Below are 23,728 nucleotides of genomic sequence, written 5' to 3'. Positions count from 1 at the left end.
GAATCAAGGATCGTCGAAAAGAGCCTTGTGTTTGTTATGATTTTTCAGCCTAATGATGGCTTGCTTCACTGATAGTGACAGCTCTTTGGATCTCATATTGAGAGTCGACAGCAACTGATTCCAAATGCAAATGTCACACCTAGAATCAACTCCAGACCTTTTACCTGCTTAATTGATAATGAAATAATGAGGGAATAGCCCACACCTGTCCATGAAATAGCTTTTGAGTTGATAGTCCCATTACTTTTGGCCCCTTAAAAAGTGGGAGGCACATATAGAAACCGTTGTAATTCCTACACCGTTCACCTGATTTAGATGTAATTACCCTCAAATTAAATCTGAAAGTCTGCAGTTAAAGCACATCTTGGTTGTTTCATTTCAAAGCCATTGTGGTGGTGAATAGAGGCCAAAATATGAAAATTCTGTCAATGTCCCAATATTTATGGACCTGACTGTATATATATAATATATAAAATTGATAGGGCCCCCCATAAGTTTGTTGCCCAGGGCCCCCCACAGACCTTAATCCATCCCTGACTGCAATCATGACATCATGATACCTGTTCAAGTGTGGGAATCTTCAGACGCCGGATGCGTCTCACTCTCAATAGCAGCTGAATGTGATTCCATGGCAACAAGTTGTGATCATACGCAACAACTAGGTGTGACTATATGCAACTCGAAATGCAACAATGCATTCGTTCCCTTTGAGCGCAAACCAGAACTTAGCGATCCGCTAAATTCAAATTTCACCAGCTCGATGGAAATGCACAATTTCACAGTAGAATTATTTACACCGATTTGAATTTGTATTTCTAAAATTGCGGCTCCCATTTGCCTTTCGCAGTTTGCATTTGCTGATCGCCTACTAGGTTTATCCTTTGCTCTCCAGGTTCATCGTTCTCGTTAAAAGTCATGTTTTTAAATATATTTATTTTTAAGCACTATTTAAATAATCTGTTTAAATCATTTAAAAAAAGTATCGTAAAAAAACATTTGCTAGTAAATAACAGTTGCTAATTAAGGGCCTGATTCAGACCCACTCGCGAGCGCATAGCGCTCGCAAGCGGGTCGATGGTCGGGCAGTGCACACGTGCGGCGCACGCACTGCGCGTGCGTGAGCACCGGAGCGAGTGAGAAATCACTCGCTCCGGAGCACGCTACAAGACGGGGCGGCTGTCGATGTTGATCGACAGCTCGCCCCGTTTTGTAGGCGGGTCGGGGAGGTGGCTGCACAAACGGAGGTGTTCTCGAAGGAACGCCTGCCATTTGTGGGCGGCCCTACTGACATCACCAGTGATGTCAGTAGTGAACTTCCTGCTCTATTAGAACAGGGAGTTCACTGGGGCTTGCGGTGGACGAGACCCTACCACAAGGGTCTCGTCGCAATCCTGGTGGTCGCGATAATTGCGACCATTGCCAGGCCGCCCGCTAAAGCTGTGGGTGGTCACCCACAGCTTAGCGAGCGGCCTGGAGGCCAGGGTAAAATAAAAACGGCCCGCCCTGATTCAGAGCGAGCGCTCGCAAATAGTGAGCGCCTCTGAATCAGGGCCTAAGTTCGAGGCTCACAATAAAAATAAAACAATTTAAATTTGAAATAGTTGGGGCGCATGCGCAAACCAGTTCAACTTTCCCAAATTTTTGTTTACATTTTTACAATTTTCAAAATTTTTTTACATATTGGTTCAGGAAGCAATACGCACCTGGTTCGAGTAAATATACTTAAAAAATTAAAACAGAGGCATGAAGGGCCTGATTCAGTGTTGTGCGCACACCCGATGGTTTATGTGCCACACCGATTGTGAGAGACCTGCGCATGCGTGGGATCTGCACTGCGCATGTGCCGGTCTCCCTATGCGAAAGCGCTCGCAGTTCCCCCAAGCCGCAGCCTGATCAACAGGCTGTAGCTGTTTGGGGGCAGGGAGAGGGCCGGGCCAGTTCCAGAAACCAGGGGCGTGTCTCTGGGAGTGCCGAGGCCAGGGCTTGGGCCTGTGTCGGGAGACTTCCTGGCCTCGGCTACGGTGCTGTGAGGGGCAATCTGAGTAACCTCAGGGTTACTGAGATGGCCGATGGTCTAGCAGAAGATCCAATTCTGCGTTTTAGGATGCAGCACTCGGATCTGCAAAGCTATCAGGAGGTGTCTATTTACACCAGACGCCTCCTGCGGCATTAGCGTATGAGTCATACGGTATTACACAGCCGCTTCCCTGCACTGTCCTGCAGCTGTGCAATACCGTACACCTCTGAACCAGGCCCGAAGTGTAGAATTTACCTCAGAATGTGAGGTAATACATCTGAGACAGAAATCCAAGAGTAGAATGCACAGGGCCTGATTCATAGGGGGACGCAGTGTTGATGTCGGGCGCGAGTGTCTGGTTTTTTTATGTCTGCGCATATGTCCCGGATGCAGAAGGAATTTTGACGCATTGAGAGGCAATTTCCAGGGGCGTTCCTGGGCAGCGGCTGGCCAGACGCGGGCGTGTCACGGTCAGCTACTGTGACTTTTTCTGCAGTTGCACTGATATCGGCGGCCATGTTCAGATGGACATTATGCACCTCTATAGGGCTGGTGCAATGTCCGATGGTGCGACGGATGATACGCACAGCGGCAGATTCGGGCCACAGCCGATGGGCGTGCCCATTGGCTGCGGCATTAGCATAAAGATACGCATTAGCCTCTACCTCAGAATCAGGCCCAGAATGTTTGGTGATTAGTAATTTCAGCAACAGCAGAGGAAGGGGCCGGACATTACAGTTTTCAGATGGAATCGGTATGAATTACCGCCGGACCTAAGCGCAGCGGATGAAATACAGACGCCGGAAGGCCGGCACATGAAGATCCCGAGTGAGGTGACTAAGACCCCTAACCCACCCTTCAACCCCCCCTTAACCCTAACCCTCCCTTAGGTGTGCCTAACTCTAACCTCCCCCCCTAGTGCCTAACTTCCCCCCCTAAGTGCCTAAACCTAACCCCCCCCTCCCCGCACCCTAAACCTAACCCTCCCGGGGGGCGCCTGAACCTAACCTCCCCCCGGTGTTGCCTGACGCTAACCCCCCCTTCCCCTAGCCTAACCCTAACCCTCCCGGGGGGTGCCTAACCCCAAGTCCCCCCTGGGAATCCCTAAGCCTATCCCCCCCCCCCTCGAGGCTATCAGCTCACGACGCCTGGCTTACCTACGTTAGGTATGCCGGTTATTGGAATTTCGGCGTGGGGCTTATGATAGGCGGCGGTATATAGACGCCTATCATTAGTCCCATGCCTGGATTTCACTGTTGGGAAGCCGGCGGTCGGCATTTCGACCACCGGCTTCCTGACTACATCCCTTTCAGACGATATGTAGGCCAGCCAGCAGTGTGGTCAGACACTGGGAAAAGCCGGCAGTATGTATAGGGAGAGGTATTAGTAAATGAAGATGGATGTTATATCGCTACCTCAAGTATCACAATCCGTTATAGACGTCATATCGCCGGAAGTAAATAAAATCTCCTAAGGTCTGTCCTGTCTCCAGCATGCATGCACTCTGTGAGCAGGGTCGCGCGCCACCTCTCCAATGGCTCCCACTGCAGAGAGCAACGGGACAGAACTTAGCTTAGCTAGAGAGGAAGAGGAGTGGACCCCCAGGGAACAGGTAAGTATGCAGCTGAGGGAGGGTGGCGGAATTTACACTATGTAGACAAAAGTGATTGGACACTGACAGCAAATCATACTTGCCTACTTTTGAAAAAGCATTTCAGGGAGATTGTGAAAGCAGCACCTTTGAGTGCGCATTAAAGTGGGCGTGTCCTGCTACATCTGGCAGGCGTGTCATAAAATTGATTTACATCCAAATGTAAATGAGCCCAAAAGCAGTTAGTAAGATGTATTTTTTTATGAAAACACACTGATACATTGCAGAAAATGCATGTAGCCATAAGGATCACTGTGCCTTATAACCAATACAGGGCAATTATACTAATAATCTCATTTGAATGTAAATATCTCTGTTTATTTTTATATATTACATCTTCATATTGGGGGCAAAGTAAAATCAGGGAGATTGCTCGGCCCTTCAGGGAGACAGGGAGATTGCTACTGTTTCAGGGAGTCTCCCTGACAATCAGGGAGAGTTGGCAAGTATGCAGCAAATAGATCAATGAGATTTTCTTGACGTCAGTACCATGTAGGTCCCCCACGTGCAGTGATTACTGCAGACACCCTTCTCGGCAAACTGTCCACAAGTTCCTGGACAGCAGCAGGCGGTATGTTTTGCCATTCCGCCCTAATTACAGTGACCAACTGTGACACTGAAGAAGGTCGAGTTGGCCTAGAACGCACCTGTCACTCCAATTTGTCCCAGAGGTTCTCAGTAGGGTTATGGTCTGGACTCTGAGCTGGCCAGTCCATCCGGGTAACAGAATCCTCTGTATACCAGTCCAGCGTCGCCCTGGAAACATGACAGGTGGCATTGTCATCCTGATAAAAGCATTTGTTATTCTGTAGAACTGCGAGTGCCTGGGCCTCCCTACCAAGTGTTCTTGTTGAAACCACCACATTAGTGGCCATTTGGAACCCATGTCCATGTTATGCATTTCGCTTGCGAGTAGGTGTCCAATCACTTTTGTCTACATAGTGAAGCGGATTTGGGGGCAGAACAAAGCTGGCACAGAGCAGGACAGAACAGCAAAAAGGGGGGGACAGGGCAGGACAGAGCGGGATGGGATAGGTCACTTTACTAGTATAAAACATTCAGAAATGGGTTAGAGAAATGGTGTATGAATGAACTACATAACAATGATTTTAACAAAACACAGGGCTCTATGTGTAATAAGTCACCACATATGTACTACGTCTTGGACAGAGATAAAGTGGACAGAGAAAAGTACCGACCAATCAGCTCCTGTCTTTTTTTCAAACAGGCTGTAAAGTGACAGGAGTTGATTGGTTGGTACTTTATCCCCGTCCACATAATCTCTCTCCAAGGCTTAGCACATTACATAGTGAAAGAGCTGATAAAATGGACAGATGTTACATACTAGGAACAAACCTATCACAGGTATTAGCATACACTCTGGAAATTGGGGAGAGGAAGACTGACGGGTAAAATAAAGAACTATTTACAGAAAGGGTGATAGATGCGTGGTGTAGTCTCCCAAGGGTCGTGGTGGGGCCTCATCATGTAGTAAAAGAATTTAAAATTAAATAGATAAAAACACACACCCACAAACATTCATGTGTGTTACATTTCTATTTTGACGCCCACACAAAACCCTGCAGTTGGTAAAATGTCTATAGCACAAATAACCTTCACATTGTGGTATTTAAATGCTTGGCATTACAACTTAAACACTGACAATTACAGCACCTAAAGCTTGGAAATTCTAAATTCTGTACCAAATGGCATCTGCACTTGGTCATTTGAAGGCTTCTAGTGCCACCTAGTGTTCAACTACATGAACAACCTGTGCATTGACAAGAAAAGGCTCCTGAACCAGATGACTTGTAATTAGTTTCTGCTAAGCATCTCAACTGCAGTGTCAATAATTGACATTTTTCACAACACCCCCTCCCCGCTTCCACCACCACCACCACCAAACACTTTCCAGCCGAGGGGGTTTAGAAACTTTTTTTGATTTCTGACCTTGAAATGTAATTTGATAGACTAAATGCATTTGTCCTACAGGTTTCAGGAGTCCACACTAAATTTGGAAGCATAATTGGAAGATGCAAAGTGCAGAAAATAATCAGCGCAGACATTTGTAGTCAGCAGTCTTAACAAGATGAAGGCATAGACTGTCTACGTGCATCGCACACCGGCCAAGTCGCTGCCTATTCTATAGCTATTAATTGCATTTTGCCTAAAAGTCTTATTAGCTGAACTAGACAACTGAGACCATACAAAATAAGATTGCAGTTATTAAGCATCTTCAGGAGCTGTGCAAACAATGCTGGACTCTCTGCATGTCTCATTATAATAATTGTTTTTCATCGGTTCATAGCGGAGGCATTAAAAAAACAATTGGATCAACATTTATCAAACCATCTTAATTCATTTACCCCAAATATCTAATGCGGATGAAAGCTGTACTCAGCATTCTTAGCCCAAATGATCATTTTTATGGATCTCTGCTATAATACGTTCCACATAAACAAATAGAGTGACCTAGGATGGGTTAGAGAGTCTATTGAAGAGATATAGGTGCTGATTCTTAGGGGCATATTCAATTAGCCGCGAGGTTGTCCCCGCGACTAATTGCCGTCCTAAATCCCCGTGGCGCATGGAAAAGCTATTCAATTAAACAGCCTTTTCCCCACGCCGTGAAATCGGGACTCATGCGTGTAAACTGCGGAATCAATGTGTTTTTACCCTGCGCGCGAGGCCGATTTGATTGTATTAACGAGGATTTTACCTCGCACCTCCAGGAGCTGCGAGGTAAAGCCCGACTGCGGGGTCTCGGGGACTCCCGTGCGAGGAATCCCCGGCAATTGAATAAGACCGGCACGGCAATTCGTCACGGGGATAACCCCATGGCTAATTGAATATGCCCCATAGTCAGACGCTATGCCAATACCCACACAAACGCCAATGTTTCTTCTGGTGCGCACGCGTCTGAGTCACACGGCGTATAATGCAGAGATGGACGCTGATTCCGCTGCAGCTGCAAATTATTTGCAAAACACTAAAAGTGCTCATCAGACTTTTATACTGATCCTGGTTGGCAAATATTCTATTACCACAATTTTTATTTAAATCAGTTTTTTTATATATGGTGGTATTTTTTGGTCTATTTTATTCTATGGGTGTATTCTTTGACTGAGATTTATTGTATTTTTTATTTTCGGTTATTGTTTTATATTTTGTATATGAATTAAACATGTTTTAATATTTATATTTATCAATTTATGTGAATATTTAATCAGTCAAAGTCAATGCTCCACTATCCCCTTCTAGTGTTTTTCAGAATTATATAGGAGGGTCAGCTCCTCCGAGTGGTAGCGAGTGACTTTTATTCACACCCATATTAAGTCGTTACACAATATAGCGCCCAATAGGTTTTTTCTCTCTAAATTATTTGTAAGCAGCGGCTGTGTGAAAATAAGCATATGTTGCAGCCGCCGGGATTTGTTTGGAGATGGCCACCGGCGGCTTCACAAATCCAAGCGACTGCGTACAAAGACACAGCTTGGTCGGTTATCGGACCTCTGAGTAACCCTATGGTCGTGCAGAATGGGCGTGGGAACTGAGACATCTGAAGCCGGAAAGCAGCGCCAGGTCCCAATAGCAGTCAATGGCGAGAACGATGCAGGGGCAGACAGCGGTAATCTCACATATGCTTTGTTGATAAATGGGGGCCTATATTTGATCTCCTTGTCCTTGGTCTGATTTGAAGATCTTTGCTTCATGCCTTCGTCTCTCATTATATTACTGTGGTCATCACAGACAATAATATAACTCCTGTACTGCTAGGCAGGTGTGCTGTCTGGAGGAGGGGTCAGAATTCCTGGAAGTCTTGATTCTGTGAAGCAGCTCCGATATACTGTCTGATTTAGGGCCTCATTTATCAAAGCATTTTATCATTCACAACGAGTGTCAAAACTCATTACATAGGATAATGGTGCTCCAGCCAATCATCCCCCAACTGACATCTGTTTGAAAAATGACAGTTGGGAGCTGATTGGCTGGAGCATCATTTATCATATGCAACAAGTTTTATCACTCGTTGTGAATGATAATACTCCTTGATAAATGAGGCCCTTAGTAGGGATCCGCCAACTACACAGCAACAATGGTACGTTTGCTACCAATACCCAGAGGATATTCTCACTCATTGGAAACGGACTTTGAGTTTTGCTGCCTCAAAGGCAAAGTGACCATCTAATTTCTTTAATTCACTTTTCCCATGGCAGCTCTCAGGGTAATGTGGTAATGTATTTTGTGCTAACAGGTAACATTCCAGGTGTTCAGCTATCGAAGCAACCTTGACTGCACAAGATGGTATCTATTCCCTTACTAGACTTCACAACGTGAACCCAGACTGATCCCTATTGTGACCAGATTGGAGATACTGGGGGAGCTGTATCAAGCCTTCTAAAGTGTGGAGGTTTGGAGAAGTTGCCTATAGCAACTAATCAATTTCTGCATAGCATTTTATAGAATGTACTTGACAAATTATATCTAGAAGCTGATTGGTTGCTATGGGAAACTTCTCCATTTGTCCTCTTCACTCTTTAGGAGGCTTGATACATCTTAACCGGTGGCAACAATGTGTGTGCAGGTGTTGATTTTGCAGAGTTATGTAAGCACACACCAGTGGATGACTCAAACTATGGACAACCCAGTTACTTAACCAGTTGTGTTGGTTTATTGAACAGGTACAGCCGTACTCACTGTTACATGTACACTGGTAATGGAGCGAAGCTTGAGCGAAGTAGGGTTCTGTACAGCTCACCAGCCGATGAGTGTATGGTGCTTGCAGGTAGCAGGTGCAGGATGTTTGAACAGCTTTATGTGCAAGTATTAACCAGGTTCTCTAAGGGAGCTAAGTAGAAGACTACTGTCTCCCACCATGTCACTCTAAACTGTAAAGACAAGATGGCCCCTGCACATGCTCAGTAGTGACCTCAGTAGCCATCTTGGAACAGGGCATGAAGCCTCCCTGGAGAGACAGGAAGTTGGTGTCTGCGCAGTAGTGCACTCCTTTTTGAGTTTTGGAAAAATAAGAGGAAGCCGAGACAGCAAAGTATCTGCAGACACCGGTCAGCTCTATTCAACGTCCCAATTTGAGCATTGGTGAATATGGGAAGATTGTCATAACTCACATCTGAAGTGAGGAAGTGAAAATTGCTTATACCAATTGCTCAGATCGTATTGGTGAATGGCCACTGAAAGACAGAGAATGATGTGCAAGCTATTATTATTTATTAACAGCATTTATATAGGACCAGCTCATTCCATTGCACTTTTCCCTCAGTATGGGTAATATGGTGAAAATGGGTTCCCATTGATAGTATGGACTGAGGCCTGGTTTCCACCGCCTCTGAGGACATATGGAAAATAAATCTTATTTGTAGTGAGAATAATACTGCTTGTTAGTGCACCCTGGACTAAAATCATATATCTCTACCTACTGAGCAAAATAATATTTTCTTCTTTGCACGTGGTCATATGATAAGACACACAGGTGCGCCTATCTCACAATTGGTTATGAGTGACTGGCCAAGCTCCTCCCATCAGATCCAACTGTCTCGCCCTACAAATCCATGCGCTGTCCTGTAAAAAGTGGACAAAATTTCCTGAAGACAGGAGCGTGACGTCACAGAGCGTCCTTTGGGCAGTTTTGTACTTTCATAAATATTCCTTCATGCCATTTTGTGGGGATACCCAATATTCAAGAGATTGTAACTCATGAATTGCTCCGTTTTTTTTGCAATGGCATTTCATATAATTGCTCAAAGGTGTAAATCTGCACATAAATTCTAGCAACCAATCAGCATTTGGCTCTTATTTGTCCAATGCTCATTGCTCATCAGACAATAAAAGCCAATGTCTGATTGGGTAAGACAGGGCATAACTAGCCCTAGGGGGGCCACATAGCAAGTTTTTCACGGGTCCCCCTCTCCCTCCACACACCCCGCCACACTACCCCCTCCGCGACTTACTTTTGCTCCACAGTCGCGTCCTCCTTCAGCAGTGTGCTGCTAAGGGCAGGCACATTTCCCCACCAGGTCAGATTCATCTACTGACTGATGGTGGGAGGAGCTATGCTGAGCCTGCTGGGACATCCCCGGATTATGGCCACGCCTGCTCCCAGTATCAGTCAGTGAGGAGGGATGGAGGCAGAGCCAACCGGGAGGGCAGATGTGCCTGACCTGCACAGCGTTGGAGGAGGATGCAACCACGGCTGTCCTGGCACCCTAGGTCAGTGTTGGCTAACCTTAACACTCCAGCTGTTATGGAACTACATAACCCAGCATGCACTGCTACAGTTTTGCTATTACGGCATGCTAAAACTGTGGCAGGGCATGCTGGAATATATAGTTCTACAACAGCTGGAGTGTCAAGGTTAGCCAACACTGCCCTAGGTGCACGGGGAGGACCAGGCCCCTGAGGTGGCCCGGGCCCCATAGCAGCCGCACCTACGGTAGTTACGCCAGTGGTTTAAGAGCATATTTGCACCTTTAAGCATTGTTCTTGAATCAATGTTTATTGTCCCTTTAAGGCAGCACAGGGTATGCAGTACCTCAGCATCACTCTTGTTAATGTTATGGACATGTTGTACAGATTAGTTTTCTGCTTGGGTTTAATTTGTCCTCATTTTATTCTTGTACAGCACTTTCAGTCCCTTTTGGCTAAGTGCTCCATAAGTATATTATTATTGAAGTGGATAATCGCTTGCAATGACGATGACTTTGATGTATACAACTGAAAGAAAAACTTCTCTGGCAGAATATAACACAGTAGGAGGGACAGAGTGGATGGTACAGAGGGCATAGGGTTCTGCGGGAAGCAAAGACGCCGTTCTGCTGTGTCCTACTGTAAATTAAAGCCAGCTTTGTGTGTGACAGATATAATGGCTGATTTGGTCATTGTGAGCAAGGGGGGCTATAATTTGCACTTTTGCGGGGGTGCTAAACATGATCTTGGATAATTAAATAACTATATTGTTAGAGAATGACCGTATTGGGTATTGTGTGCAGTCATCAGCTGGCAGGAACCGTGTGGCAGGTTTTGGTCACATTCAGGGCCAGATTAAGGATTGTGGGAGCCCCAGGCAGAGGCAGTTTAAGAGAGGAGGGGGCCCGTGTGCAGGCTCCGATCAGGCCCCCTCCTCTCCGGCGGTGCAGTAGACGCTGCCATGGTGCCAGAGTGTAATGCGCAGGTCACAGGGAACATGGTGCAGGCACCGCGTTCCCGGGACATCTTTACTGCGCAAGCGCGTATCACTGGGGACATGGGCGTGGTGGTCATTTTCACGGTGATTTCTGCAGCTCTTCAGCCAGCGCCGGGCCGACAGAGCAGTAAGTATAATTATGTGGGTGCAGGGTGTGCGGTTTGTGGGGCCCCCTGCTCAGCACAACTTGCACCCATTATAGACACGCCATTGGTCCCAGGGCAACTAACTCGTGGTGGCCCCCACCAATAATAAAACTGTCAATATGATATTCTGGTGACGTTATTACAATGTATGGGGCCTGATTCTGAGTCACATGCAATACGGATGCTTTCTGCTTGCAATTAAGATTTAGCCCCATAATGTGTAAACAGGGCCGACTCCAGTAGGAGCCCCGCCCGGTGCTGAATGAGTTGGAGGCTCCCGTTGTCCCTGTGCGCGGCTTCCGAAAGGGGGCGTGACATAATTAACATAGGCCACCCCCCTAAATGACGTTATTTGGGGGCATGCCCGCATGGCACGCCTCCTGTCTAATGTCAGGCTGGGGGCGAGCCCAGCACTCCGTCACTAACTGGGTTGCCCCCAGCCCTCTCCCTGCACTGAATGGATGCTGCGTGCATGTGCGTAGCATCCATTCAGCTTCTCCGGTGTCTGGCACCGCGGCCCACGAGTGGAACAGCGGGACAGTGCCCAAAGAGTGGGACTGTCCCGCTGAAATCGGGATGGTGGGGAGGGGTGCACCCTCTATTTTGTGGCGCCTCTGTTCGAACGCACTGGTCGAACATGCCTCGAGCCGGCCCTCTGTGTAAATACTCCAAGCACCACACTGCAGTGCCACCAGTTCACATTATGCCACACAGAAACCACAGTTCACATATACCCCAATGCCCCACATGGTAGTGGTGTAGCCCCTCGTGTGTGGGCCCCTGGGTTACCGCCCCTCGATGCCTAGTTGTTAATCCATCATTGATCACATTGGATGATTTCCAATCATTCAGCAGTTGGGCTTAACTATTATATTGCCATGAAGGGCCTGTATTCACTACAATTTGCAGTGTCTGTGTACTGAACATTTCTACTAGAGCAGAGATAACGGTCATATCAATGGCAAATTCAATAGGATACGTGGCTCCTAAGGGCCAAGGTCAGACAGGGCTATAGCTCATAATTGCCTACCTTTGGCTCGGAATTGGTATGAAATACCGCCGGTATTTACTAACCTAACCTAACCCCCCTAACCCTAACCCTCCTTAGGAGTGCCAAACCCTAACCTTCCCCCCAAGTGCCTAACCCTAATCCCCCCTCTAAGTGCCTAACCCTCCCTCCCCCTAGCCTAACCCTCCCGAGGGGGTGCCTAACCCTAAGTCCCCCCCGGGAGCCCTAAATCTAACCCTCCCCCCCGCGGCTGTCCGCTCGCGGCGCCCGGCGTCGGGGAAATGCGGGCGTCTACATCTAGGCGCCCGGCATTTCACCCTTGCTGAGAAATGGCAGTCAGGAAGCTGGCTGCCGGTATTTAGGCAGTCGGCTTCCCGATTGCCTCCCTTTGGCTCCTCCTCCCCGGGAGAAGCCTTGGTAGGAGAAGCAGGGAGGCTGTGACAGTGGTGGGGCCTGACGGTTCATGTGATTAAGCCCCACCCCTTTGAGGTAAATTGCCACGATTGGCTTAAATATAAATAGGGGGCGGGGCTAAATGACACGATTCCCTGATAATCGCATCATTAAGCCACGCGATCGCCAAGGAAATTCTCCCCATTCTGCTACTTCACTAGGAAGTGGGCAGAATGCGGGAGAAGTGCCCACCCTTCCAGGGGTGCGGGGGGGTTACCTGAAAAATCGTAAGCCTCTCGCGAAAACCGGGAGGGTAGGCATGTATGCTATAGCTTAGTATACTACTGAAATATGGCCAGACTTTGCAGAAAGGCCAAATAGGTCCAGGCAATAGGACAGTAGAATGACAACAGTTCAAATGTTCCACACCTGTTGCACCTGATTTAATTGGTACTGAAATCTGTATTGTTGAAGCAGAATCACCACTTTACTGAAGATCATTGTGCTCAGCCATCAGTAGTTACAGGCTGTACACACTACTGCACACTGGCAGTGTACAGCCTGTAACTACTGCACAGTCATCACCGGGACGGGGCTGAGGGGAATACAGGAGCTCCAGGAAGCAGAGCCATGCAGGCTCTGCTGTGACTGGTCCCATCCAGGCTAAAAAATAATGGTGGAGCAGTCGCTAATTGGCGGGGCAATTAAGCCCCAATTAGTAAGGGGGGTACTGGGGGAAGGTGGCCCACGAATGGGGGTGGGGCATCACTCAGGGGGCGGGGCCTTCGACAGCCATTGGCAGGCTACTGCAGCAAGAAAAAAAATGCCTGTCTACAGCAGCACAACAGAAGCTGTGGGCCAGTTTTAATGGGAGGGCCTGGAGCCAGGGGCGGATTGGGCCACCGGGACATTTCCCGCTGGGCCGGTCCCCTCTCCCTTCTGCTGGGCCGCTTGACACCCTGAACTTGGCTCTAATGGCCGCTACCGTGATTGGAGCGGCCATGAGCAGCTCATCTGTAATACATGATATGTAAAATGGAGGGCTGCTGCACATGCGTCATGGAAGGAATATACTCCCCGATTTTCATGTTTCTAGGTCCAAGGGCTTGGACTGGGCATGATGAGTCAGTCAGGACATTTGATATATTTACCGTATATGATATAGTATGCTGCAGCATGTTTGGTGTGATGGTCACCATAAAGTCACATCAGCTGCTAACCACTAACATGTCAATGCCAGTAAGGTATTTCTGGAAGAATGTACTGCATTGCAGATGCCCCGCCCTATGTCTGCCACCTCATCTCCCTTCACACTCCCACCCGCCCACTTCCTTCCACAACTCCACTCCTCCCAACTAATTACTGCCTTCCACTCCCGCCTCCCATATTTTGCCCTTGCTATTCCCTATCACTGGAACTCTCTCCCTCTCCACCAAAACTTCAAACTGGCTCTTAGGACCCTCTTCTTTATCAAAGCCTTCCCGCTTTCCAGTCACTGTCTTTTCCCTCTGAGTCACCCCTGTCTTCCACACTCCATTAGATTGTAAGTTCTCACGAGCAGGGCCCTCTTCCCTCACTCATACCATCATGTCCTCTCTACTACCAACAGCACCCAACCTGTGGGTTCAGTCGTCCACTATTTGGGTAGTATGACTGCAGTTGCAGAAATGTTTTCCCATACTATTTCTGTACTTTGTAAGGGGCTGTGATTCCCTTGAGGTGCCAAATAAATAAAGGATAAAATTGATAAGAAGGAGCCATTAGGGCGCAGGTAATGGCATATTCTCTCAAGCTGCCAAGCACATGGGTCCACCCACAGCTCTATTTGTCGGGAAAAGGATTTAAAAATAAATTTTTAAGGCGTAATTATCTTCTAAAACCGTACTGGAACAGACCATTTTTTTCAGCACCCCATTTAAACCTTGGAAGTTACTGTCAAAAAATGGCGTTTTGCGCATGCAGAGTGAGGAAATCGCTGGTAAAATGGCGGCCGCCCCATTTTCCCGGCGACCTGCGAATAAGCAGTAGACTCTGGGCACAGACTAGTGCCCAGAGTCTACTGATGCTACGGTCGCCGGTCAGCCGCGTCAGGCTGCTGCCGGCCACCGAGGAGAGAGGAGGGGGCCGGCAGCAGCCCCCTTAATACGCCCGAGTATATTAGTATAAATAAAAGTGCATAACTTTTATAATAAAACAGCTTTAACTGTACAGTCTCTCCTGAGTACTGTTCTGTCTTGTTATTTATATATGTATGTGCTGAAATATATGGAACATGTAGGGCCGTAGGACTAGATATATAACACGTTTTGTATGTAAAGCACAGCTCCTTCTCCCTCGCACAGTTCCCTTAACCAGACCAGCCACTGACAACTGGCGTCTTAATGGCATTAGTCACAATGAAAGTTCCCAAAGTTGCCCAGGTATATGAGCGCATTTCATGGGGAGGTCAGGTCTGCGCACATCACATTTATATGCGGTGGAAACATTTTGATTGCCTGCCAGAAACAATTTGTGTATTTATAGCCGTTGAGAATATTTTCTATCTTTAGACACATTAAAGTAAAGCTGAGCTATCTGATGTAATCAGATTTCATAACCAGGAGAAATGAAAACAAAATCGTATTTTTTTATCATCTCACGTTGCAGAGTAATATTTGCCATATAAATAAGTGTGACAGGACAATTGTGATGACACCGGCTGGATACATTGAAATGCAAATGGATTTTCAGAACAGCTTCGTGCTCAAGCACCGTGAGGTGTGATGTGTTTAATAAACTGATAATGATAGGTAGGTACGATAGATAGATAGATAGATAGATAGATAGATAGATAGATAGATAGATAGATAATTTCTATTATTGAAAATAAATCCTTGACTTTATGCAATATATTTGTTTTGAGTGACTTTTTTTTATTTATGATCAACTATTTAATCTTGTTCTGGCACCCAACCTGAACTGCATACATTCCTTCAGAGTGCCCACATTTATAAGCAATTAAATAGATAGACCGATACTAAAGAGATAGATATATATCATTATGACTACACCCCCATGCTGAGCAATACTGCAAATGGGATGGGGCCATAATGGCATGGGTTGGAGTCTGTCGGATAGATATCAAGGAACCAGTGGCGTATCTAGGGGGGGTCGAGCAGGGCAGGTGTCCTGGGCGCCGTTGGCGTGTGCGGGGGGGCACTGTGTAAGGGGGACCACTAGTGGGGGCACCACTACTGGGGGCACTGTATAAGGGGCACTGCATAGGAGGACCACTACTAGCGGCACTGCATAAGGGGCAGGGGGCACTGTATAAGTGGCACTACTGGGGGCATTGTTTAAGGGTGCACTACTGGGGGCGCTGCAGAAGGGACACTACTGGGGGCACTTATAAGGATGAATTACTGAAGGCACTGTATAAGGGTGCACTACTGGGAGCACTGTATAAGGGGCACTACTGGGGGCACTGTATAAGGGGCACTACTGGGGGCACTGTATAAGGTGCACTACGATAGGGGTCACTGCATAAGGGGCACTGCTACTGGGGACATTGCATAAGGGGCCCTACTACAGTGGGCATTGCAATAGGGGCACTACTACTGGAGGCATCAAGGTGCATATGGAATGGAAAGGAATATTCCCAGAGTGACGAGAGATGGTGGTGTGTCATGTTACCACACCCCCATTTTCCAGTGAGCATGCCCACATTTTTGGTGTGCACACATACTGGGGGGGGGACTCCGTTTTTTCTTAATTACCCTGGGCTACAAACACCGTAGTTACGCCACTGCAAGGAACGAAAATTATTTTATAAAAGGAAATTGGACTTTTCTTGTTCTTTATGTACTAGAACTTGATCTTAGGTCAATCGCATTGTGGGGTGCCACTATTTTACTTGTTAGCAATGGTTTTTGGTGGAAACACAAATCTCCCTGTTCATTGTAGTGAGATGAAAAAAACAATGGAAAGCAGTCAGGATGTCCAACAAATTCATACCTATTGCTGGTGCTGAATTGTTATCTTAGTTCTAGGCAGGATGGTACCACTGTCATACGAATGCCAGTGTTCACCTTATATTATTATATAACACATTATAGAGGTTACCGCCAGTAAATATATATATATATTTTTGTTGGCTAAGACCCCATGCATTTGCATCTAGGAGCCTATTTATCAAGTTTTTTGTTTTGAAATGCTGTTTCCTTAGAAAAAAAAAAAATTGTTAATGTGATACAGTTTAAAAAAATATACAGTGCATCTGGAGTAGTATTCACATCGCTTCACTTTTTCAAAATTTTGTTATGTTACAGCCTTAAATTCATACCCCATAATGACAACGTGTAAAAGTTTTTTTTGAGATTTTTGCAAATTTAATAATAAGAAAAAAAAACACTAAGAAATCACATGTACATAAGTATTCACAGCCTTTGCCATGAAGCGCAAAATTGAGCTCAGGTGCATCCTGTTTCCACTGATCATCCTTGAGATGTTCCTACAGCTTAATTGGGAGTCCACCTGTGGTGAATTCAGTTGATTGGACATGATTTTGAAAGGCATACACCCAGCGACGTAACTAGACATTTTGGTGCCCTGTGCCAGTAAGCACATTGGTACCCCCCCCCCCCCAACTTTAAATAGGGAGAGTCCAAAAAAGAAGCATGGTCTCACAGCGAAGTGGCGTGACCACACAATAGTACCCCCAATTCACATTACACCAACCAGGAGTCCCCCTAACAAATTACGCCACACAGTAATGCTCCTTACACATTTCGCCACACATTACCCCTTACACATTATTCCACACAGTAATGCCATTACATGGTGCAGGGAGGGCAGTTACAGGATGTTGGGGTGTAGTTGCAGGCGGGTGCACTTATAGCATGCAAGGGTACAGTTGCATGGGGTGCAGTGGTGTCACTTGCATAGGTGACAGTTACACAGTGTAAGTGTGGGAGGTACAGCGTGTAGAGGGGTGCATTTACAGGGTGCAGGGGTGTCACTTGCATGAGGGTAATTACAGGGTGCAGAGGTGGCAGTTGCAGGGGTGCAGTTAGTGTGCAGTAGGGATAGTTGCAGGGTGTGGGGGTTTCAGTTGCAGGGGGGTCAGTTACACTGTACAGGTGGTGTACTTACAGGGTGCAGAGGCAAAAGATTCATGTTCCAGGGGTGGAAGGAACCGACGGAAGGGCATCTGTTTTTAACTATTTATTCCTAAATCTCACAATTCCCTCCCAACCCCCATCTCTGCTCCTCCTCTACCTCCTGCTTCACTAAAGACTGGTGACCAGGAGAGAGGGGGGTTACTTACTGTTGCCGGTATTCTGTTGCTGCAGAAGGAGCTAACAGGCTGCACATTCAGTAGGAGGAGAACAGAGTAAAGATGACCATCTGGGACTGGGAGCACTGCGCAGCGACGTGGTGAGGAACTTTGTCAGTACTAGTGGCCCGCAGCGTGGATGTCAGCTCTGAGCTCCTGAACTCGCGAGAGGAGACTGTTTTCACGTCAGTTCAGGAGCTCAGAGCTGAACTGACCTCCACGCTGGGGTCTACTGACAAGCACTGGGCTGGCGGGCTGCCAGTACCTGTAATACACCAATGGTAAAGTGAGTGACATGCGACTGGGGGCAGGGCCACATACATCATTCGGCCCCACAGTCCAACCGGCCAGTCACAGTGTGAAAGAATCGGGCATCCGGCAATTAGACATTGCGGAAGCGGCCAGTTCCACCCCCGGAGCATCTGCGCTCTGTGCCTGCGCACTGGCCGCACCACCTTAGTTACGGCCCTGCATACCCCTGTCTATATAAGGTCCTACACTTGACAGTGCATGTCAGAGCACAAACCAAGCATGAAGTCCAAGGAATTGTCTGTAGACGTCTGAGACAGGATTGTCTCGAGGCACAAATCTGGGGAAGGGTACAGAAAAATATCTGATGCTTTAAAGGTCCCAATGAGCACAGTGGCCTCCATCATCCATAAATGGAAGAAGTTCGGAACCACCAGAACTCTTCCTAGAGTTGGCCGGCTGTCTGAACTGAGCGAATGGGGGAGAAGGGCCCTAGTCAGGGAGGTGACCAAGAACCCGATAGTCAATCTGTCAGAGCTACAGCATTCCTCTGTGGAGAGAGGAGAAACTTCCAGAAGGACAACCATCTTTGCAGCAATCCACCAATCAGGCCTGTATGGTAGAGTGGCCAGACGGAAGCCACTCCTTAGTAAAAAGCACATGGCAGCCCGCCTGGAGTTTGCCAAAATGCACCTGAAGGACTCTCAGACCATGATGAGAAAAAGATTTAACTCTTTGGCGTGAATGCCAGGCATTATGTTTGGAGGATACCAGGCACCGCTCATCACCAGGCCAATACCATCCCTACAGTGAAGCATGGTGGTCGCAGCATCATGCTGTGGGGATGTTTTTCAGTGGCAGGAACTGGGAGACTAGTCAGAATAGAGGGAAAGATGAAAGCAGCAATGTACAGAGATATCCTGGATGAAACCTGCTCCAGAACGCTCTTGACTGGGGCGACAGTTCATCTTTCAGCAGGACAACGACCCTAAGCACACAGCCAAGATATCAAAGGAGTGGCTTCAGGACAACAATGTGAATGTCCTTGAGTGGCCCAGCCAGAGCCCAGTCTTGAATCCAATTGAACATCTCTGGATAGATCTGAAAATGGCTGTGCACCGACGCTTCCCATCCAACCTGATGGAGCTTGAGAGGTGCTGCAAAGAGGAATGGGCTAAACTGCCCAAAGATAGGTGTGCCAAGCTTGAGGCATCATATTCAAAAAGACTTGAGGCTGTAATTGCTGCCAAAGGTACATCAACAAACTATTGAGTAAAGGTTGTGAAAACTTATGTACATGTGATTTCTTCGTTTTTGTTTTTTTTTTATTAAATTTGCAAAAATTGCAAAAAAAAGTTTTTACACGTTGTCATTATGGGCTATTGTGTGTAGAATTTTGAGGACAAAAATTAATTTATTCCATTTTGGAATAAGGCTGTAACATAACAAAATGTGGAAAAACTTGAAGTGTTGTGAATACTTTTTCGGATGCACTGTTTATTAGTGGGATAGGGGATCCAAGTATACCTAGATTGGGGTTAGGTTATACAGGAAGGGGGGTTATGTGGAAACTTGTTTTGGGGTTTTCTGGGGGGGTCAATGTATTATTTTAATTCTGTTTAAATTTATATGTTGGCGGATATGGAAATATTTTTCTTTTCTTTTTATATTTTACTGTATTTATTTTATCCTGTTATGTGATATTTTATTGAAGATTATACAATGTCTAGACATTCTGCCTGCTCATATAGCCTACTTTACATAGTTTTAGATCACGTCGGCCCAGATGGCGCCTACAGGTCCGCGTTGTAATATCCTTATGGTTTAAGATAGCTGAGGTCTATATTTTTGTTATTTATTATGACATATTTTTTCTATGCATCACTTGATTTGATAATTATTATTCTGTGTTTTATCGTGAATTAGGATATATTTTATATCTGCTGATATTATTATTATATTCATCAACCAAGGGAAGGGGAATCAGGGAATTATTCTGAGCACAGGATTAGAAAAATTTTAATAATTGTTATTAAAGTAGTCCACATAAATTGTTATTATGCCTCTGTATGGGTGCTGTTAATCTTAAGTGTGGAGGTGCTCCCCTTGAGAGTATATATACTGGTAGAGAGACAAGAGAAGGAAAAACTCTCTTTTTGGGGGCACTCTGATGTAATTATGCTAGTTAGGTAAAATAAATACTTAACTTTTATTAGATATGCATTAAAAAGAATTAGATCAAGTTAGCCATGCAGTGTGTGTACGGCTTAACACCCGACACACATATACAAATTGTGTCAATATATACAAACAACATCAAAACACACAAACATATAATTGATTACATTAGGAAAGCTAAGCGAAGTATTCCAAGATAATAACAGAGAACTATGTGAGGTCAAGACCCTCAAATTACATACAGTATTTAGTGATACAATGACCAATCATTATTAATGTTGTCTATATTTATAGTAGTCAAAATGCCAAAAATGCCCTAGAGGCAAGTGAGTGGCAGCAGCACCAGCTCCGATCACATACTATGGTATTTGTACCTATAATTAAAAATACAGTATTACTCTTTTCACTATGGGTTCTCTCATTATAGTCCAGTCAGAGTAGGTTCCTGCTCTATTCTATACCAGGCTCCTTCTTTTTCTGACTGGCCCTAATAGCAGATGCCCAATACACTTATTCCTACCCCTGTGTTATCTAAGAGTACGCTCACACGTCATTCGCTATTCCTATACATGATGACGTGCAGCAGCTACTGTGTCTATAACTATTAGAAGGGTGTAGTCTATTCTACTTCTTTTCTATATCATTCTATATTCTCTTATGGTACCTAATGTTATTCTCTGAACATTTTAGGAACCCATATTAACATGTTCTTTCCGCATATGGTCAGATTTTATGCGTTTTGATTGCATATGCATGTTTTTCACTATATGATCATAATGAGTTGCATATATCTGTTTAATTGATAAGCCCATCAATAACTGAAGAAAAAGCTTACAATGTTTATCAACAATTATTACTTCTTGTGTGTCTGCTGATACAATAATTGGTCATGGCACCATAACAATGCCAAGGAAAATTATGGCATTTTGACTACTATAAATATAGAGAACATTAATATTGACTGGTCATTGTACCACTAAATACTGTATGTAATTTGAGGGTCTTGACCTCACATAGTTCTCTGTTATTATCTTGGAATACTTCGCTTAGCTTTCCTAATTTAATCAATTATATATGTTTGTGTGTTTTGATGTTGTTTGTATATATTGACACAATTTGTATATGTGTGTCGGGTGTTAAGCCGTACACACACTGCATGGCTAACTTTATCTAATTATTTTTAATGCATATCTAATAAAAGTTAAGTATTTATTTTACCTAACTAGCATAATTACATCAGAGTGCCCCCAAAAAGAGAGTTTTTCCTTCTCTTGTCTCTCTACCATTATTATTATATTGTAATTATATTTTATTTGGTTTGGGTGTGTTTCGAAAAGTCAATAAAAATGATAAGATTAGAAGAAAAAAAATTGTATATACAGTCAGGTCCATAAATATTGGGACATTGACAGAATTTTCCGATTTTGGCCTCAAGTCACCACCACAATGGTTTTGAAATTAAACAAACAAGATGTGCTTTAACTGCAGACTTTCAGATTTAATTTGTGGGTAATTACATCCAAATCGGGTGAACGGTGTAGGAATTACAACAGCTTCAATATGTGCCTCCCACTTTTTAAGGGGCCAAAAGTAATGGGACTATCAACTCAAAAGCTATTTATTTAATTATCAATTAAGCAGGTGAAAGGTCTGGAGTTGATTCTAGGTGTGACATTTGCATTTGGAATCAGTTGCTGTCAACTCTCAATATGAGATCCAAAGAGCTGTCACTATCAGTGAAGCAAGCCATCATTAGGCTGAAAAATCAAAACAAACCCATCAGAGAGATAGCAAAAACATTAGGTGTGGCCAGATCAACTGTTTGGAACATTCTTAAAAAGAAAGAACGCACCGGAGAGCTCAGCAACACCAAAAGACCCGGAAGACCACGGAAAACAACTGTGGTGGATGACAAAAGAATTATTTCCCTGGTGAAGAAAAACCCCTTCACAACAGTTGGCCAAATCAAGAACACTCTCCAGGAGGTAGATGTATATATGTCAAAGTCAACAATCAAGAGAAGACTTCACAAAAGTGAATATAGAGCAGGGGTCTTCAAACTTGGCCCTCCAGCTGCTGTGGAACTACACATGCACTGCCACCTTTTTGATATAACAGCATGCTAAAACTATGTGCAGTGCATCTGGAGGGCCAAGTTTGAAGACCCCTGATATAGAGGGTTCACCACAAGATGCAAACCATTGGTGAGCCACAGAAACAGGAAGACGAGATTAGAGTTTGCCAAACAACATCTAAAAAAGCCATTACAGTTCTGGAACAACATCCTATTGACAGATGAGACAAAGATCAACTTGTACCAGAGTGATGGGAAGAGAAGGAAAGGAACTGCTCATGATCCAAAACATACCACCTCATCAGTGAAGCATGGTGGTGGTAGTGTCATGGCGTGGGCATGTATGGCTGCCAATGGAACTGGTTCCCTTGTATTTATTGATGATGTGACTGCTGACAAAAGCAGCAGAATGAGTTCTGAAGTGTTTCGGGCAATATTATATGCTCATATTCAGTCAAATGCTTCAGAACTCATTGGACAGCGCTTCACAGTGCAGATGGACAATGACCCGAAGCATACTGCAAAAGCAACCAAAGAGTTTTTTAAGGCTAAAAAGTGGAATGTTATGCAATGGCCAAGTCAATCCCCTGACCTGAATCCGATTGAGCATGCATTTCACTTGATGAAGACAAAACTGAAGGGAAAATGCCCCAAGAACAAGCAGGAACTGAAGACATTTGCAGTAGAGGCCTGGCAGAGCATCACCAGGGATGAAACCCAGCGTCTGGTGATGTCTATGCGTTCCAGACTTCAGGCTGTAATTGCCTGCAAAGGATTTGCAACAAAGTATTAAAAAGTGAAAGTTAGATTTAGGATTGTTTAGTTTGTCCCATTACTTTTGGCCCCTTAAAAAGTGGGAGGCACATATAGAAACCGTTGTAATTCCTACACCGTTCACCTGATTTGGATGTAATTACCCTCAAATTAAATCTGAAAGTCTGCAGGTAAAGCACATCTTGTGTGTTTCATTTCAAAGCCATTATGGTGGTGAATAGAGGACAAAATATGAAAATTCTGTCAATGTCCCAATATTTATGGACCTGACTGTATATATATATATATTTTTATTTTTTTTTTTAATTTAAATTAATAAATTAGTGTTATAATTCATGTATGGAAAGAGAATCAACCACAATATATACTGTATTATATATAATTTTGTTTATGCATGTGTTTTATGTTGTTTTTTAAATTTCATTTAATTTTTAACAAATTTAAAAGCACAAAATCTTGTTTTTTCACTTCCATCACGAATGTGTGAGCTGGTGACCCAGCTCATAATTGGACCTACCAGACCGATAAGTTAGCAGCTTCCTGCTCCAGGCAAGTATCACCAGGATAGCAGGAAATAAGAAGGAGATTTATCAAAGCTTCGACAGATATAGAGTGGAGAGAGATAAAGTACCAACCAATCAGCCCGTAACTGTCATTTTTCAAACACAGCCTGTAATGTGGCAGTTAGGAGCATTCTTTCCTACTCTCCCGGGACGGCAAAC

The sequence above is a fragment of the Taudactylus pleione genome, unplaced genomic scaffold, assembly GCF_031769625.1.
Source record: "Taudactylus pleione unplaced genomic scaffold, aTauple2 ptg000135l, whole genome shotgun sequence".
In the NCBI taxonomy this organism is placed as follows: domain Eukaryota; kingdom Metazoa; phylum Chordata; class Amphibia; order Anura; family Myobatrachidae; genus Taudactylus; species Taudactylus pleione.
This window is presented reverse-complemented; position numbering follows the sequence as displayed.